The sequence below is a fragment of the Arachis hypogaea genome, chromosome 7 (assembly GCF_003086295.3).
Source record: "Arachis hypogaea cultivar Tifrunner chromosome 7, arahy.Tifrunner.gnm2.J5K5, whole genome shotgun sequence".
In the NCBI taxonomy this organism is placed as follows: domain Eukaryota; kingdom Viridiplantae; phylum Streptophyta; class Magnoliopsida; order Fabales; family Fabaceae; genus Arachis; species Arachis hypogaea.
In genome coordinates, this window is record NC_092042.1 from 57,653,845 (window position 1) to 57,673,297 (window position 19,453).

General features: G+C 38.1%; 2 non-coding genes across 2 annotated transcripts; one reads left to right on the forward strand and one right to left on the reverse strand.

The window, feature by feature from the left end:
- Positions 1-4,913: 4,913 nt before the first annotated feature.
- On the forward strand, positions 4,914-5,017 carry LOC112704184 (small nucleolar RNA R71). The gene has a single exon (XR_003154821.1). It is a non-coding gene; the product is annotated as a small nucleolar RNA R71 (small nucleolar RNA).
- A 5,272-nt stretch (positions 5,018-10,289) lies between these two features.
- On the reverse strand, positions 10,290-10,393 carry LOC112704259 (small nucleolar RNA R71). The gene has a single exon (XR_003154894.1). It is a non-coding gene; the product is annotated as a small nucleolar RNA R71 (small nucleolar RNA).
- Between the last annotated feature and the right edge of the window lie 9,060 nt (positions 10,394-19,453).

Sequence of the window (19,453 nt, forward strand, 5' to 3'; positions counted from 1 at the left end):
ATGCATAAATCCACTTCCGGGGCCCACTTGGTGTATGTTTGGGCGGAGCTTGATCTATCCACGAGCTGAGGCTTTTCTTGGAGTTGAACGCCAAGTTATAACGTGTTTTGGGCGTTCAACTCCGGATCATGACGTGTTTCTGGCGTTTAACTCCAGACAGCAGCATGTACTAGGCGTTCAACGCCAATTTACGTCGTCAATGTCCGAATAAAGTATGGACTATTATATATTGCTAGAAAGCTCTGGATGTCTACTTTCCAACGCCGTTTAGAGCGCGCCAATTGGAGTTCTATAGATCCGGAAAATCCATTTCGAATGCAGGGAGGTCAGATTCCAACAGCATCAGCAGTCCTTTTGTCAGCCTTTTTCAGAATTTTGCTCAAGTCCCTCAATTTCAGCCAGAAATTACCTGAAATCACAGAAAAACACACAAACTCATAGTAAAGTCTAGAAATGTGAATTTAACATAAAAACTAGTGAAGACATCCGTAAAAGTAGCTTGAACTTACTAAAAACTACCTAAAAACAATGCCAAAAAGCGTATAAATTATCCGCTCATCACAACACCAAACTTAAATTGTTGCTTGTCCCCAAGTAATTGAAAATCAATTAGGATAAAAAGAAGAGAATATACTATAAATTTCAGAATATCAATGAATATTAATTATAATTAGATGAGCGGGACTTGTAGCTTTTTGCTTCTGAACAGTTTTGGCATCCCACTTTTTCCTTTGAAGTTTAGAATGATTGGCTTCTCTAGGAACTTAGAATTTTAGATGGTGTTATTGACTTTTCTAGTTAAGCATGTTGATTCTTGAACACAGCTACTTATGAGTCTTGGCCGTGGCCCTAAGCACTTTGTTTTCCAGTATTACCACCGGATACATAAATGCCACAGACACATGACTGGGTGAACCTTTTCAGATTGTGACTCAGCTTTGCTAGAGTTCCCAATTAGAGGTGTCCAGAGCTCTTAAGCACACTCTTTTTGCTTTGGATCACGACTTTAACCACTCAGTCTCAAGCTTTTCACTTGGACCTTCATGACACAAGCACATGGTTAGGGACAGCTTGAATTAGCCGCTTAGGCCTGGATTTTATTTCCTTGGGCCCTCCTATCCATTGATGCTCAAAGCCTTGGATCCTTTTTACCCTTGCCTTTTGGTTTTAAGGGCTATTGGCTTTTTTTGCTTGCTTTTTCTTTTTCTTTCTATTTTTTTGCCATTTTTTTTCTTTTCTTTTTTTCGCAAGCTTTTGTTTTTCACTGCTTTTTCTTGCTTCAAGAATCAATTTCATGATTTTTCAGATCATCAATAACATTTCTCTTTGTTCATCATTCTTTCAAGAGCCAACAATTTTAACATTCATAAACAACAAGATAAAAAATATGCACTGTTCAAGCATTCATTCAGAAAACAAAAAGTATTGTCACCACATTAATATAATTAAACTAAATTCAAGGATAAATTTGAAATTCATGTACTTCTTGTTCTTTTGAATTAAAACATTTTTCATTTAAGAGAGGTGAAGGATTAATGGGATTTATTCATAGCTTTAAGACATAGTTACTAACTACTAATGATCATGAAGTAGAGACACAAAACATAGATAAACACAACATAAAAACCGAAAAGCAGAAAGAAATAAGAACAAGGAATGAATCCACCTTAGTGGCGTCTTCTTCTTGAAGGACCAACAATGTCCTTAAGCTCTTCTATGTCCCTTCCTTGCCTTTGTTGCTCCTCCTTCACATATGTCCATAAGGACTTGGTCCAACCTTTGATTAAAGTTGACCCTTCTAGTGTAGGGGCGTACATCTCCTTGCATCATGGGCAAGTGGAACGCCAACCTCACATTTTCCGGACTAAAATCTAAGTATTTCCCCCGAACCATTGTGAGATAATTCTTTGGATTCGGGTTCATGCTTTGATCATGGTTCCTAGTGATCCATGCATTGGCATAGAACTCTTGAACCATTAAGATTCTGACTTGTTGCATGGGGTTGGTCAGGACTTCCCAACCTCTTATTCGGATTTCATGTCGGATCTCTGGATACTCATTTTTCTTGAGCTTGAAAGGGACCTTAGGGATCACCTTCTTCTTTGCCACAACATCATAGAAGTGGTCTTGATGGCTTTTGGAGATGAATCTTTCCATCTCCCATGACTCGGAGGTGGAAGCTTTGTCTTCCCTTTTCCTTTTCTAGAGGATTCTCCGGCCTTAGGTGCCATTGATGGTAGTGGAAAACAAAAAAGATTGTGCTTTGACCACACCAAACTTAAATTATTGCTCACCCTCGAGCAATAGAAGAAAGAAGAGAAGAAGAAGAAGAAGAGAATATGGAGGAGAAGGGAGAATGTGTATGCGGCCAAGGGGGAGAAGATATGGTTGTGTTGTGTGAAAATAAAGTAGAATGGAAGGGTATATATAGGGAAAGGTGAGAGGGTAGGTTCGGCCATTTAGGGTGGGATTGGGGGGGAAATGTTTTTGAATTTTGAAGGTAGGTGGGATTTATGGGGAAGAGTGGATGGATGTGAGTGGTGAACAGGTGATTGGGAAGAGAGATTGAGGTGATTGGTGAAGGGTTTTTGGGAAGTGTGACATGGGGAAGAGTAAAATAGGATTAGGAGGTAAGGTGGGAATATGTTAGGTGGGGATCCTGTGGGGTCCACAAATCCTGAGGTGATCCTGTGGGGTCCACAGATCCTGAGGTGTCAACGAATTCCATCCCTGCACCAAATAGGCATGTAAAATGCCTTTGCACACCATTCTGGCGTTTAAACGTCGAGTGGTGCACGTTCTGGGCGTTCAACGCCCATATAAAGCATGTTTCTGGCGTTGAACGCCAGTTTCATGCTTGTTACTGCCGTTCAGCGCCAGCCTTTTCTCTAGGCACATTCCTGGTGTTCAGCGCCAGAATGTTGCTTGTTTCTGGCGTTCAGCGCCAGTTTCATGCTCTGTTCTGGCGTTGAACGCCAGCCAGATGCTCCTTACTGGCGTTGAACGCCAGTCTGTGCTTCTTCCAGGGTGGGATTTTTTTCTTCTGCTGTTTTTGATCCTGTTTTTAATTTTTATATTTTTTTCGTGACTCCTCATGATCATGTACCTGATAAAACACAAAATAACAATAAAATAAAAATTAGATAAATAAAATTGGGTTGCCTCCCAACAAGCGCTTCTTTAATGTCAATAGCTTGACAGTAGGCTCTCATGGAGTCACAAGGTGATCAGGTCAATGTTGTATAGTCCCAACACCAAACTTAGAGTTTGGATATGGGATCTTAACACCAAACTTAGAGTTTGGTTGTGGCCTCCCAATACCAAACTTAGAGTTTGACTGTGGGGGCTCTTCTTCTTGACTCTGAACTGAGAGAAGCTCTTTGTGCTCACTCTCTTTTGTCACAGAGGGATGGCCATGTGCCTTAAACACAAAGTAGTCCCCATTCAATTGAAGGACTAATTCACCTCTGTTGACATCTATCACAGCTCCTGCTGTGGCTAGGAAAGGTCTTCCAAGGATGATGCATTCATCCTCTTCCTTCCTAGTGTCTAAGATTATGAAATCAGCAGGGATGTAAAGGCCTTCAACCTTTACTAACACGTCCTCTACTATTCCATAAGCTTGTCTTAATGACTTGTCTGCCAATTGTAATGAGAACAAGGCAGGTTGTACCTCAATGATCCCCAACTTCTCCATTACAGAGAGTGGCATAAGATTTATCCCTGACCCTAGATCATATAGAGCTTTTTCAAAGGTCATGGTGCCTATGGTACAAGGTATTAAGAACTTGCCAGGATCTTGTTTCTTTTGAGGTAGAGTTTGCTGAATCCAGGTATCTAGTTCATTAATGAGCAAGGGAGGTTCTCTTTCCCAAGTCTCATTACCAAACAACTTGGCATTCAGCTTCATGATAGCTCCTAAATATTGAGCAACCTGCTCTCCAGTCACATCTTCATCCTCTTCAGAGGAAGAATAGTCTTCAGAGCTCATGAATGGCAGAAGGAGATTTAATGGAATCTCTATGGTCTCTATATGAGCCTCAGATTCCTTTGGATCCTTAATAGGAAAATCCTTCTTGCTTGAGGGACATCCCAGGAGGTCTATCTCACTAGGATTTTCGTCCTCCTCCTCCCTTGTGCATTCGGCCATATTGATTATATCAATGGCCTTGCACTCTCCTTTTGGATTCTCTTCTGTATTGCTTGGGAGAATACTGGGAGGAGTTTCAATGACTTTCTTACTCAGCTGGCCCACTTGTGCCTCCAGATTTCTGATGGAGGATCTTGTTTCACTCATGAAACTGAAAGTGGCCTTTGACAGATCAGAGACTAGATTGGCTAAATTAGAAGTGTTTTGTTCAGAATTCTCTGTCTGTTGCTGAGAAGATGATGGATAAGGCTTGCTATTGCTCAGCCTATTGCGTCCACCATTGTTAAAGCCTTGTTGAGGCTTTTGTTGATCCTTTCATGAGAAATTCGGATGATTTCTCCATGATGAGTTATAGGTGTTTCCATAAGGTTCACCCATGTAATTAACCTCTGCCATTGCAGGGTTCTCAGGATCATAAGCTTCTTCAGAAGCTGCCTCTTTAGTACTGTTGGATGCATTTTGCCATCCATTCAGACTTTGAGAGATCATGTTGACTTGCTGAGTCAACACTTTGTTCTGAGCCAATATGGCATTCAGAGCATCAATTTCAAGAACTCCTTTCTTCTGAGGTATCCCATTATTCACGGAATTCCTCTCAGAAGTGTACATGAATTGGTTGTTTGCAACCATGTCAATGAGTTCTTGAGCCTCTTCAGGCGTTTTCTTTAGGTGAATAGATCCACCTGCAGAATGGTCCAATGACATTTTCGAAAATTCAGATAGACCATAATAGAATATATCTAATATGGTCCATTCTGAAAACATGTCAGATGGGCACCTTTTGGTCAGCTGCTTGTATCTTTCCCAAGCTTCATAGAGGGATTCACCATCTTTTTGTTTGAAGGTCTGAACATCCACTCTAAGCTTGCTCAGCTTTTGAGGAGGAAAGAATTTATCTAAGAAGGCAGTGACCAGCTTATCCCAGGAGTCCAGGCTATCCTTGGGTTGTGAATCCAACCATATTCTAGCTCTGTCTCTTACAGCAAAAGGGAAAAGCATGAGTCTGTAGACTTCAAGATCAACTCTATTCGTCTTTACAGTCTCACAAATCTGCAAGAACTCAGTTAAAAACTGATAAGGATCTTCAGATGGAAGTCCATAAAACTTGCAGTTTTGTTGCATTAAGGCAACTAGCTGAGGTTTCAGCTCAAAGTTGTTGGCTCCAATGGCAGGAATAGAGATGCTTCTTCCATCAAATTTGGACGTTGGCTTTGTGAAGTCACCAAGCATTCTCCTTGCATTATTATTGTTTTCGGCTGCCATCTCCTTCTCTTGTTCGAAAATTTCTGAAAGGTTGTATCTGGTTTGTTGTAATTTATTTTCTCTTAGTTTCCTTTTCAGAGTCCTTTCAGGTTCAGGATCAATTTCAACAAGAGTGCCTTTTTCCCTGTTCCTGCTGAAAGAGAAGAAAACAAGAAAAGAAGAGGAATCCTCTATGTCATAGTATAAAGATTCCTTTGTGTTAGTAGAAAAAGAGAGGGGAGAAGAATGAAGAAGAATGAATAGTCTGTATAAAGAGTAAGGATAGGGGAGGTGAAGAGAAGTGTTAGTAAATAAATGATTAAATAGAATAAGAAAAGAGAGGGGAATTTCGAAAATAATTTTGAAAAAGGGGTTAGTAATTTTTGAAAATTAAAGATAAGATGTAATTAAAATTAAAACATGAAACAATTAGTTAATTAAAAAGAATTTTTGAAAAAGGGGTGAGATATTTTCGAAAATTAGAGAGGAAAGAGTAGTTAGGTGGTTTTGAAAAAGATAAGAAACAAACAAAAAGTTAATTAGTTAGTTGAAAAAGATTTTAAAATCAAATTTTAAAAAGATAAGAAGATAAGAAGTTAGATAAGATATTTTAAAATCAAATTTTGAAAAAGATAAAATTTTGAAAAAGATAAGATAAAAGATAAAAAGATTTAATTCAAAAATTTGAAATTACTTACTTCACTAACAAGAAAATACAAGATAAGATTCTAGAACTTAAAGATTGAACCTTTCTTAACAAAAACGTAACAAACTTCAAATTTTTGAATCAATCACATTAATTGTTAGCTAATTTTTGAAAATATGATATAAAGATAAGAAAAAGATTTTGAAAAATATTTTGAAAAATATTTTTGAAATTTTCGAAAAATGGAAAAAAAATGAAAAAGATATAATTTTTGAAAAAGATTTTGAAAAGATAAGATTTTTAAATTTTGAAAATTTGACTTGACTTGTAAGAAATAACTAATTTTGAAAATTTTTGACTAAGTCAACTCAAATTTTCGAAAATTTGGAGAAAAATAAGGAAAAGATATTTTTTTGATTTTTGAATTTTTAATTATGAGAGAGAAAAACACAAACATGACCCAAAACATGAAAATTTTGGATCAAAACCAATGATGCATGCAAGAACACTATGAATGTCAAGATGAACACCAAGAACACTTTGAAGATCATGATGAACATCAAGAACATATTTTTGAAAAATTTTTGATGCAAAGAAAACATGCAAGACACCAAACTTAGAAATCTTTAATGCATGGACTCTTACAAACGAAAAATGCATATGAAAAACAACAAACAACACAAAACAAGAAATCATCAAGATCAAACAAGAAGACTTGTCAAGAACAACTTGAAGATCATGAAGAACACTATGAATGCATGAGATTTTCGAAAAATGCAAGAAAATTTTTTTTAAAGCATGCAATTGACACCAAACTTAAAGATTGACTCAAAACTCAAACAAGAAACACAAAATATTTTTGGTTTTTATAATTTTATGATTTTTTTGGATTTTTATTAATTAAAATTTTTTTTTCGAAAATATTTTTGGAAAAACGAAAAAGAAAAGAAAAATTTTGAAAAAGTTTTTGAAAAGAAAATTACCTAATCTGAGCAACAAGATGAACCGTCAGTTGTCCATACTCGAACAATCCCCGGCAACGGCGCCAAAAACTTGGTGGACGAAATTGTGATCACATCAATGTAGTATTCTTTGTTGTTGTATGGAATCATTATTATGGCACCTATGTGTGGACACAATGATGCCAAGGCATCTTAGGCTAGTTTCACTAGCATTTTTCTGTTAGTTTTAGTTGTTTTATGCATTTTCTTGAGCTTAAAGTAACCAAGAATGGTTAAATGAACAACAAAGTAATGAATCATCCAAACAGTGTAATTTTGATGCAAATTCCATGAGGTTTTAGTTATATTACTTGAATGCTATGAATGGAAGAATTCTCATGAAAATCTGCAAGACTTTGATGCAATTGTGTGGATGATTTCAGGGAAGAAGAGGCTAGGCAAGGAAGCAACCAAATCTATAAAGGAAGCTTGAAGATCACATGTGGAGTACAATGTGAAAGTGGCGTTTAACCTCCAGTTTGACCTTAAACTGGAAGTTAAACGCCAGAATAAGGAATGCACCAAATGCTGAAAGTGGCGTTTAACCTTCAGTTTAAGGTTAAACTGAAAGTTAAACGCCAGAATCATGAAAGCTGAGAAAAGAGGAAACTGGCGTTTAACCTCCAGTTTAACCTCAAACTGAAGGTTAAACGCCAGAATGAGAATGGCACCAAGGGAGTGATTCCACGTTTAACCTCCAGTTTGACCTCAAACTGGAGGTTAAACGTGTTCGAACTATATGAGGCACCAGGAAGCCATTTTCACGTTTAAGCTCCAGTTTGACCTCAAACTGGAGCTTAAACGTGTTCGACATTCACACTCCAGGGCTGCCTTCTTCATTCCCACGTTTAACCTCCAGTTTGACCTCAAACTGGAGGTTAAACGTGTTCGGCGTTTTTGCTACTCCAGGTTGCCTTCTCATTTCCACGTTTAAGCTCCAGTTTGACCTCAAACTGGAGCTTAAACGTGTTCGACCAAGAATTGCCTCCAGTGTTGCAATCTTCATTTCCACGTTTAAGCTTCAGTTTGACCTCAAACTGAAGCTTAAACGTGTTCGAGTAATTACCCTCCTGGGTTGCTTTCTTCCAATTCCACGTTTAAGTTTCAGTTTAACCTTAAACTGAAACTTAAACTTCAACTTAAACGCCACTCTTTGAAAGGGTTTCTGGGCCAATTATATTGAGGTTTAAGTTAGCATTTGAACACAAATATTAACTTAAACCTATTATGGTATGAAACCCAATTGAATATCATAGTTTATGGGATTGGGCCTGAAGAATTGATGAGTCTGGAACTTCAATTTGTTGAGTCTTGTGTCATTACTTGTTTATCACTAAGTTTGCTCAATGAATGTTACAGAGTTGGATCACAGCCTCATCAGTATTATGGATCATAAACCCAAAGCAAAAAGGAAATCAGGGAAAGGCCTCAAAGCCCAAGAATCACAACAGAAGCTCAATTTAGAAAGTGTATAAATAGGATAGAATTAAAGTTAGTAGGGGACTTTTTGACACTTTAGCATTTTTTTACTTTTGTAATAGAATTCGGAGCTATGACTCACTAAACCCCTTTCATTGGGTTAGGGAGCTCTATTGTAATTCAATGAATCAATAATACTTTTTATCTTCTTCTTCAATCTTTTCTCTTGAATTTTGTTAGAAAGCTTCTCGATCTAATTCCATTGGGTAGTTGTCTTGGGAAAGAAATTATCCATAATTGGAATCCTTCGGAACCTTGGGAAAGGAATGGAGGATTCATGCTAGAGAAGCTTTCTCACAGTGAATTGGATTGGGGTTTGGATGGATATTGTGACATGTAATCCTACCAAATTGTGGTTCATGAAGCTGTGTGGTATAATCAGTGATCGAGCATCATCTCTTCTTATGAACATTTAAACCAAGGGATTGGGAATTTGTTTGTTTTTAGAGAGAATTGGTGAGCCAAGGAATTGGGATCCAATCATATAAGATTGCCAAGCAAAATTCAATGAATGCATTGGTTGAGGAAGAGATAGAAATGTTTTGATTCGGAGATCTCAATATCTCCTGAACCCCAATGAATTCCCCATTTCTGATCTACATTTTCTCTTTACATTCTGCAATTTAATTTCATGCAATCACCCCCATCCCTTTTAATTTCAGCAATTTAATTTCTAGCTCTTTAATTCATGCAATTTAATATTCCGCAATTCTCATCTAAATCTTGATTCCGCTCAACTAGAACAAACTTCTAATCCGAATTGCTCATTCAACCAATCCTTGTGGGATTCGACCTCACTCTATTGTGAGTTTTTACTTGACAATAACCGGTGCACTTGCCGGAAGGAATTTTGCCGATTGTGCAATTTCCTAAAATCATAGCATCAAGGTTATGCTACATCAAGTTTATGGCGCCGTTGCCGGGGATTGGTTTCCGATTGACAATTCTCAAATTGGAAGTTAACTAGATTGAACAATTTTTTTTGTTTTGTTAATTTAGTTCAAGTTACTTGTTGAATTTTAATTTCTGCACTCTGTTATTTGCTTTTTCTTTCTTATGCCTTTCATTTCTAGCAACTAACTCACTGACCCACTAACTATTTGAATTAATTCCTCAACTGCTCTAACCATACTCTTCCATTAACCAAGAGTATTCCACTTGGTTGTTGCTTGTGGTGTGTTCTTGTATGACAGGTAGGAGAGGAGAGACATCAACCCCTCCATATACCGAACCAGAGAGGACCCTTCATAGACTTAGAAGGGAAGCAAGAAGGAAGAGGGTACTAGGAGAAGAAGAATCTGAAGGAGAATCTGAGGACAACTTTGAGGAAGCTCTAGATCTCAACATGGAAAGAGAAGTTCACAACCATGAGAGGGATGATGGAAACAATGCCATTCCTGAGAGAAGGGTTCTTGGTTCATACATAAACCCAACCTCTGGGAATTGTGGTAGTAGCATTCAGAAACCACCCATTCAGGCCAACAATTTTGAACTCAAACCACAGCTAATATCACTGGTGGAGAACCATTGTTCATTTGGTGGGAGTGCTAATGAAGATCCAAATCAACATCTCACCAAATTCCTGAGAATTTGTGACACAGTGAAGTCCAATGGAGTCCAGGAAGATGCCTACAAACTGCTCTTGTTCCCATTTTCACTTAGGGACAAGGCAGCTAAGTGGCTGGAATCATTCCCAAGGGACAGCCTAACAACCTGGGATGAGGTGGAGAGCAAGTTTCTGGCACGTTTCTACCCCCCACAAAAGGTCAATAGGCTTCGATCTGAGGTTCAGACTTTTAGACAACAGGATGGTGAGACTCTCTACGAGGCATGGGAGAGGTTCAAAGAGTTGACAAGGAAATGCCCACCAAACATGTTCCCTGACTGGGTGCAATTGCATATTTTCTATGATGGACTTTCTTATGAATCAAGGAAGGCTGTAGACCATTCATCCGGAGGTTCATTGAACAGGAAAAAGACTGTGGAAGAAGCCATTGAAGTGATTGAGACAGTGGCTGAGAATGAGTACTACTATGCTTCAGAGAGGCACAACACTAAGAGAGTGATGGAGCTGAACCATGTGGATACAATTCTAGCCCAAAACAAGGTGTTTGCCAAGCAACTAGCAGAGCTCACCAAGAAATTAGACACAAAGCAAGTGGCTGCACTACACACACAAGATCAAGAGGAAGTAAGCACTGAAGGAGGTGATTGGGAAGAGGCCAACTATGTGGGAAATCAACAAAGGCAACCATATGATCCAAATTCCAACACTTACAACCCAGGATGGAAAAACCACCCAAACTTTGGGTGGGGAAACCAGCAAAGCCAACCACAAAACCACAAACCTTACAACCACAACCAACATAACAATTCCACATACCAAAACTCCAACCAAAGATCATACCAAGCCACACAAAACACTTACTCCCAACCACCATATCATGGCCAAAATAACCAACCTGCCCAACCTAATCCGAACCAACAATTTCAAGATCAATTAAACAGGATAGAAGGAAGGTTAGTAAACATGGGTCAGGACATAAGTGAGTTGAAAAACTTTAGGGACGATGTGAGATCAACCTTAAGAAACCATGGCGAAAAACTCAAATGGATGGAAGCTCGAGTAGGAGAACTTTCTCAACAGGCCCCTAAGTCAACTGCAGTGTTCCCTAGTGACACAGAAAAGAATCCTAAAGGGGAACAAAAGGGAGTGAGATGGGAAGAATGCAAGGCCATCACCACATTGAAGGAAGTCTCAGAAGAAGACGGAATCAGACCCTCAGAAAAGGAGCCAGAAATCTTGAAAGAAAGTGTGGAAGAAGCTAAGCAGGAAAGCGAAACGGAGCAAGCTAAGGATATGCAAAAGGAAGGCACGATGGAAACATACCAACCAAAAGCACCATTTCCTCAGAGGTTAGGAGGAGGTGAAAAAGGGAAAACATATTCAAGGTTCCTAGAGACATTTAAGTCTCTCCATATCAATATTCCCTTTCTTGATATCCTCCAGCAGATGCCTACACATATCAAGTATTTGAAAGAATTGCTGAGCAAGAAAAGAGTTTTGAAGGGAGGACAAACTGTAATAATGAACAAGGAATGCAGTGCACTCATCAAGAAGGACATAGTCTCTAAGAAAACAGACCCAGGAAGTTTCCATATCCCTTGCATCATAGGGGAAACAAAAATTGACAGAGGATTCTGTGATCTAGGAGCTAGCATAAATGTGATGCCTCTGACTCTTATGAAGAGGCTACAACTGAATGAGGTAAGATCCACTGATGTAATCATACAACTGGCTGACAAAACTCAAAAGCAAGCTGAAGGGGTAGTGGAGAATGTGCTGGTGAAAGTGGGAAATTATTTCTTCCCTACAGACTTTGTCATTTTGGACATGGAGGAAAGCTACCTACACCCTATCATTCTGGGAAGGCCATTTCTAGCCACTGCTAGAGCGCTCATAGATGTAGAACAAGGAGAGCTAATTTTGAGAATACATGATGAACAGCTCATTTTCCATGTTTTCAAACCTGCATCTGACCCTGAACCAGAATCTGAAAAGCCTAAGGATGATAGTAGCCATCTCTGTTCGGAGGAAAGCAATCCAGCAACTAAAACTCTAAAACAGTCCTTGGAAGGCAAACAAGATTTGCAAGAGTTAAAGCCACAAGAATAAAAGAAACAAATAAGAAGGAACCTCCTGGCATAATAGTCAAAGAAGAAGTCCTCAAGAGAGAGGGAAGAATTGTAAAGAAAGTGCCAAGAGGGTGGAGAAACAAGAAAATTCCCACTGAAGGTTTCTCTCCGGGAGATGAAGTGATATCAAGTCATTATCTGCCAATGCCACCTGGCCTCAAAACCATTCCTTCACAGCTTCCTCAAGTGTTCACAATCAGGAAAGTTCTTTCTATGGAACATTTGGAAATCATAAAGGAATCAAATGGGGATGTTTTCATAGTAAGAGGAGAAGACATCAAGCACTACAATCCACCCTAACAAGGGACAACCGTCAAGCTAGTGACGTTAAAGAAGCGCTTCATGGGAGGCAACCCATGTTTTTAGTATCCTTACTCTTTATTGTTTTACTCTGCATCTAATAAAGCATGGTTTCTTATGCATGAACGTGAATCCTCAGGACAACCGTTGATAAGGTGCACTAAACGTTACATGTAAAATACAATTGGTCTCTAAGTTTGGTGTGCCTGAAGGCATCTCCAAATCTTATGCAAAATTGTATTTAGTTTTTCATTCAAGGTGCACAACCAAACATTAAGTTTGGTGTTCCTTTTTGAACACAGTTAATGAAAAGCAAGAAGTTCCTCTGGATTTAGAATTTCATGACAAGTATACCATTTGCATGTCTTAATACTTTGATTTCAATTACTTTAGGTAGTGAAATTGTTTAGGATCAAAGAGTCAAGGTGACTATGATTTATTAAGAATTATGCACATTCATTAAGGACACTAACATGGATTTCATGTCATCAGGAGACATTACCAAACACTAAGTTTGGTGTCCAATAATAAGTGTGCATACATATAAAAGTCACGGCTATAAGCTCATAAAGTTAATCATTGATCTACAATTCAAAAAGAATGAAAAACATGTGCAAGTGCTTTTCCTTATTCACATGACCGAAAAAAAAAATGATAACAAATTTGTTTGTTTGTGCAGGTACAAAAGGAAGGATAATAATGGAGGAAAAAGACAAATGGGGAGGCACGGTGCTTGGTCATAAAGGAAGTACAAGCGGTCAAAAAGAGGTAAGAAGCAAGAAGAAGCAGGACCCCAAGAATCAAAAAGAACCAAGCAACAAATGAGAGGTGGTCTTGTTCCTTAATAATCAAATAATAGTTTATGAATTGTCTTTATGAGCTTTCTTTCATTTTAAGTCAATTTGTATGTTTGTTTGTTTATTGCTTTGAATAAAGTGAATGCCTAGATGTTTGGATATAACTACATCTTCTTAAACAAATGCTTGCCATGCTTGTTCTGTTTTCAAAAATAAAAGAAAAGTTTGAACAAAAGTAACTTGGCTCAATTAGTGACAAATCAAGTAGAATTAAGTGGTGGTATGCATGCTTGATTGTTTAGTCAGATCACTGGAAATAGAGTGTAGAATTATCAATTTTTGTGTAGAAGTTGAGTATTGTCTATGGATCTTGATGAATAAATGTCTTTGGCCATGAAAAAGAAAGAAAAAGAAGAAGAAAAAGCCACTGAAAAGGGGCAACCAAAAAGCAAAAAAAAAAATTGAGAAAATAAGCTAGGCACCAATGGTTTGAACTTCTGAGACAAATGCCTGTGGTATTTATGTATTAAGGATATGCTTGGATGAATAGGTTCTGAGGAGTGTTTCAACACTTGGTAACTTGGGTTAACTAACCCGGGATTATCAACCAAAAGTCCATTATCAAGAGCAACCTAAATACAAAACATTTAGTCACACAAAGAGGTGCTGGGCATCAATGTCTCAAGAAGAAATGTGAACTAAAAATGCCTGTAGTGGATATGTGTAATGCAATGATAAGAAAAAGAAAATGCCAAAGGCTTGTGCAACACATGACACTGAGCAAACAAGGAGCAAAGGAGCTATAAGAAAAAGAAAAACAAAGAAAGGAAAATGTGCCAAAGACATAAGAATAACAAGAGGCCATAGCAGTGTTTGATGGATGCAATGAAAAAGTGATAATCCTACCTGATAAGAATGAAAAAGTGATACTGCAACTTTCTGCATAAAACCCTTCTGATGAACTTCAAATGCTTGCTAATATAGCCAATGTAATTGCTTTTTGTTTCATACTTGTTTTCTCAATTAACTCAGGACTTGCTTAGGGACAAGCAAGTATTAAGTTTGGTGTTGTGATGCCAAGGCATCTTAGGCTAGTTTCACTAGCATTTTTCTGTTAGTTTTAGTTGTTTTATGCATTTTCTTGAGCTTAAAGTAACCAAGAATGGTTAAATGAACAACAAAGTAATGAATCATCCAAACAGTGTAATTTTGATGCAAATTCCATGAGGTTTTAGTTATATTACTTGAATGCTATGAATGGAAGAATTCTCATGAAAATCTGCAAGACTTTGATGCAATTGTGTGGATGATTTCAGGGAACAAGAGGCTAGGCAAGGAAGCAACCAAATCTATAAAGGAAGCTTGAAGATCACATGTGGAGTACAATGTGAAAGTGGCGTTTAACCTCCAGTTTGACCTTAAACTGGAAGTTAAACGCCAGAATAAGGAATGCACCAAATGCTGAAAGTGGCGTTTAACCTTCAGTTTAAGGTTAAACTGAAAGTTAAACGCCAGAATCATGAAAGCTGAGAAAAGAGGAAACTGGCGTTTAACCTCCAGTTTAACCTCAAACTGAAGGTTAAACGCCAGAATGAGAATGGCACCAAGGGAGTGATTCCACGTTTAACCTTCAGTTTGACCTCAAACTGGAGGTTAAACGTGTTCGAACTATATGAGGCACCAGGAAGCCATTTTCACGTTTAAGCTCCAGTTTGACCTCAAACTGGAGCTTAAACGTGTTCGACATTCACACTCCAGGGCTGCCTTCTTCATTCCCACGTTTAACCTCCAGTTTGACCTCAAACTGGAGGTTAAACGTGTTCGGCGTTTTTGCTACTCCAGGTTGCCTTCTCATTTCCACGTTTAAGCTCCAGTTTGACCTCAAACTGGAGCTTAAACGTGTTCGACCAAGAATTGTCTCCAGGGTTGCAATCTTCATTTCCACGTTTAAGCTTCAGTTTGACCTCAAACTGAAGCTTAAACGTGTTCGAGTAATTACCCTCCTGGGTTGCTTTCTTCCAATTCCACGTTTAAGTTTCAGTTTAACCTTAAACTGAAACTTAAACTTCAACTTAAACGCCACTCTTTGAAAGGGTTTCTGGGCCAATTATATTGAGGTTTAAGTTAGCATTTGAACACAAATATTAACTTAAACCTATTATGGTATGAAACCCAATTGAATATCATAGTTTATGGGATTGGGCCTGAAGAATTGATGAGTCTGGAACTTCAATTTGTTGAGTCTTGTGTCATTACTTGTTTATCACTAAGTTTGCTCAATGAATGTTACAGAGTTGGATCACAGCCTCATCAGTATTATGGATCATAAACCCAAAGCAAAAAGGAAATCAGGGAAAGGCCTCAAAGCCCAAGAATCACAACAGAAGCTCAATTTAGAAAGTGTATAAATAGGATAGAATTAAAGTTAGTAGGGGACTTTTTGACACTTTAGCATTTTTTTACTTTTGTAATAGAATTCGGAGCTATGACTCACTAAACCCCTTTCATTGGGTTAGGGAGCTCTATTGTAATTCAATGAATCAATAATACTTTTTATCTTCTTCTTCAATCTTTTCTCTTGAATTTTGTTAGAAAGCTTCTCGATCTAATTCCATTGGGTAGTTGTCTTGGGAAAGAAATTATCCATAATTGGAATCCTTCGGAACCTTGGGAAAGGAATGGAGGATTCATGCTAGAGAAGCTTTCTCACAGTGAATTGGATTGGGGTTTGGATGGATATTGTGACATGTAATCCTACCAAATTGTGGTTCATGAAGCTGTGTGGTATAATCAGTGATCGAGCATCATCTCTTCTTATGAACATTTAAACCAAGGGATTGGGAATTTGTTTGTTTTTAGAGAGAATTGGTGAGCCAAGGAATTGGGATCCAATCATATAAGATTGCCAAGCAAAATTCAATGAATGCATTGGTTGAGGAAGAGATAGAAATGTTTTGATTCGGAGATCTCAATATCTCCTGAACCCCAATGAATTCCCCATTTCTGATCTACATTTTCTCTTTACATTCTGCAATTTAATTTCATGCAATCACCCCCATCCCTTTTAATTTCAGCAATTTAATTTCTAGCTCTTTAATTCATGTAATTTAATATTCCGCAATTCTCATCTAAATCTTGATTCCGCTCAACTAGAACAAACTTCTAATCCGAATTGCTCATTCAACCAATCCTTGTGGGATTCGACCTCACTCTATTGTGAGTTTTTACTTGACGATAACCGGTGCACTTGCCGGAAGGAATTTTGCCAATTGTGCAATTTCCTAAAATCATAGCATCAAGGTTATGCTACATCACACAACTCCGTTCAACTAACCAGCAAGTGTACTGGGTCGTCCAAGTAATACCTTACGTGAGTAAGGGTCGATCCCACAGAGATTGTCGGTATGAAGCAAGCTATGGTCACCTTGTAAATCTCAGTTAAGTGGATTCATAGGGTCGAATGTAATTGGATTAGATAATTTAAAAGATAAATAAAATAAAAAGGGATAGAAATACTTATGTAAATCAATAGTGGGAATTTCAGATAGGTGTGTGGAGATGCTAGAATCCTTTCGAATCTCTACTTTCTTATTGCTTTCATCCAATCCTTCTTACTCCTTTCCATGGCAAGCTGTATGTAGGGCATCACCGTCGTCAATGGCTACTTTTCATCCTCTCGGGAAAATGGTCCTATGCGCTGTCACTGCACGGCTAATCGTCTGGAGGCATCACCTTTGTTGATAGCTACATCCCATCCTCTCAGTGAAAATGGTCCAAATGCTCTGTCACAGCACGGCTAATCATCTGTCGGTTCTCAATCAGGTTGGAGTAGAATCCATTAATTCTTTTGCGTTTGTCATCACGCCCAGCCTTCAGGAGTTTGAAGCTCGTCACAGTCATTGAATACCGGAATCCTACTCGGAATACCACAAACAAGGTTAGACTTTCCGGATTCCCGGGATCCTACTCGGAATACCACAGACAAGGTTAGACTTTCCGGATCCCCATGAATGCCGCCATCTATCTAGCTTATACCACGAAGATTCTGTTGGGGAATCTAAGAGATATGCGCCCGGCCTAGAGTAGAACGGAAGTGGTTGTCAATCACGCACGTTCATAGGTGAGAATGATGATGAGTGTCACGGATCATCACATTCATCAAAGTGTTGTGCAATGTATATCTTGGAATAAGAATAAAAGAGAATCGAATATAAAGTAATAGTGATTGTATTGAAACTTGAGGTACAGCAAAGCTCCACACCCTTAATCTATGGTGTGCAGAAACTCTACTGTTGAAAATACATAAGTGAAAGGTTCAGGCATGGCCGAATGGCCAGCCCCCTAAAACGTGATCAATAGCCTCTTAAGATGAAGAATAAAACAAAACTGAGACCAAAGATGAAACGTGGTCAAAAGACGACTAATACACTAGTAAAAAGTCTTATTTATACTAAACTAGCTACTAGGGTTTACATGAGTAAGTAATTGATGCATAAATCCACTTCCGGGGCCCAGTTGGTGTATGTTTGGGCTGAACTTGATCTATCCACGAGTTGAGGCTTTTCTTGGAGTTGAATGCCAAGTTATAACGTGTTTTGGGCGTTCAACTCCGGATCATGACGTGTTTCTGGCGTTTAACTCCAGACAACAGCATGTACTTGGCATTCAACGCCAATTTACGTCGTCAATTTCCAAATAAAGTATGGACTATTATATATTGCTGGAAAGCTCTGGATGTCTACTTTCCAACGCCATTGAGAGCGCGCCAATTGGAGTTCTGTAGCTCCAGAAATTCCATTTCGAGTGCAGGGAGGTCAGATTCCAACAGCATCAGCAGTCCTTTTGTCAGTCTTTTTCAGAATTTTGCTCAAGTCCCTCAATTTCAGCCAGAAATTACCTGAAATCACAGAAATCACACAAACTCATAGTAAAGTCCAGAAATGTGAATTTAACATTAAAAACTAATGAAAACATCCCTAAAAGTATCTTGAACTTACTAAAAACTACCTAAAAACAATGCCAAAAAGCGTATAAATTATCTGCTCATCAACGTCCTCAGAAATTCCAACCACTATAATAATGCTTTTATCTGCTAACACAAAACGAGCTGCCGACCTTTTTAAGAGAGGGAGCCTCAAAGCATCATATACAGACAAAGGCATAATACTCACGCACGCTCCTAAATCACACATGCAGTCATAAAATATTACACCTCCAATGGTACAGTTAACCATGCATGGACCTGGGTCACTACATTTTTCAGGTATATCTCCCATTAAAGCAGATATAGAACTACCTAAAGGAATAGTTTCTAATTCATTAATTTTATCCTTATGCATGCATAAATCTTTCAGAAATTTTACATATTTAGGTACTTGCTGAATAACATAAAAAAGGGGCACAGTTACTGATGGTGTTTTGTGGAAAAACGAATTTCCAACACACAAATCTAACTGGCAAGTGCACCGGGTCGCATCAAGTAGTAATAACTCACAAGAGTGAGGTCGATCCCACAGGGATTGATAGATCAAGCAACTTTAGTGGGTGATTAGTTTAGTCAAGCTAACATGAGTGAATTGTGTGAAATGTAGCCAACAGAAAAGAAATTGCAGTGAATTTAAAGATGTAGAATGTAAATGGGCATAAAACTTAAAGAGCAAGAAAAGTAAATTGATAGAATCTTAAATGACAAGAAATATAAATTGCATCAAATGTAGAGGGGATTGGGTGCAGGGAATTTAAAGAAAGCAATAGATCCAAGGCAAGAAAAAGTAAATTCAGATTTGCAACAAGCTCAAAGGTAAAGTGTAGAATGTAAATGTGCAAGAAATGTAAATTGGAAGCAATGCAACAGAAAGTAAAAATTGCAGAGAAGGAAATTGTAGCAGAAAAGTAAATCAGCAAGAAGACTAAGATCAATTCTCAAATCTCAAAGAGCACTTGAAAATTTCAATGAAATAGTAAAAGCAAAAGGAAAACCAAGAGCTCAATTGCTCACTTGATCAAGACAGAAACAAAATTCAACTCAATTGTGGAATTCAGAAAATAAATTAAAGATCTCAGGGGATCAAAGAGACTAGAAAATAAGTTTAGATCTCAAACCCTTCCTTGATTCAACAACAGACAGATTGAAGAAGAAATG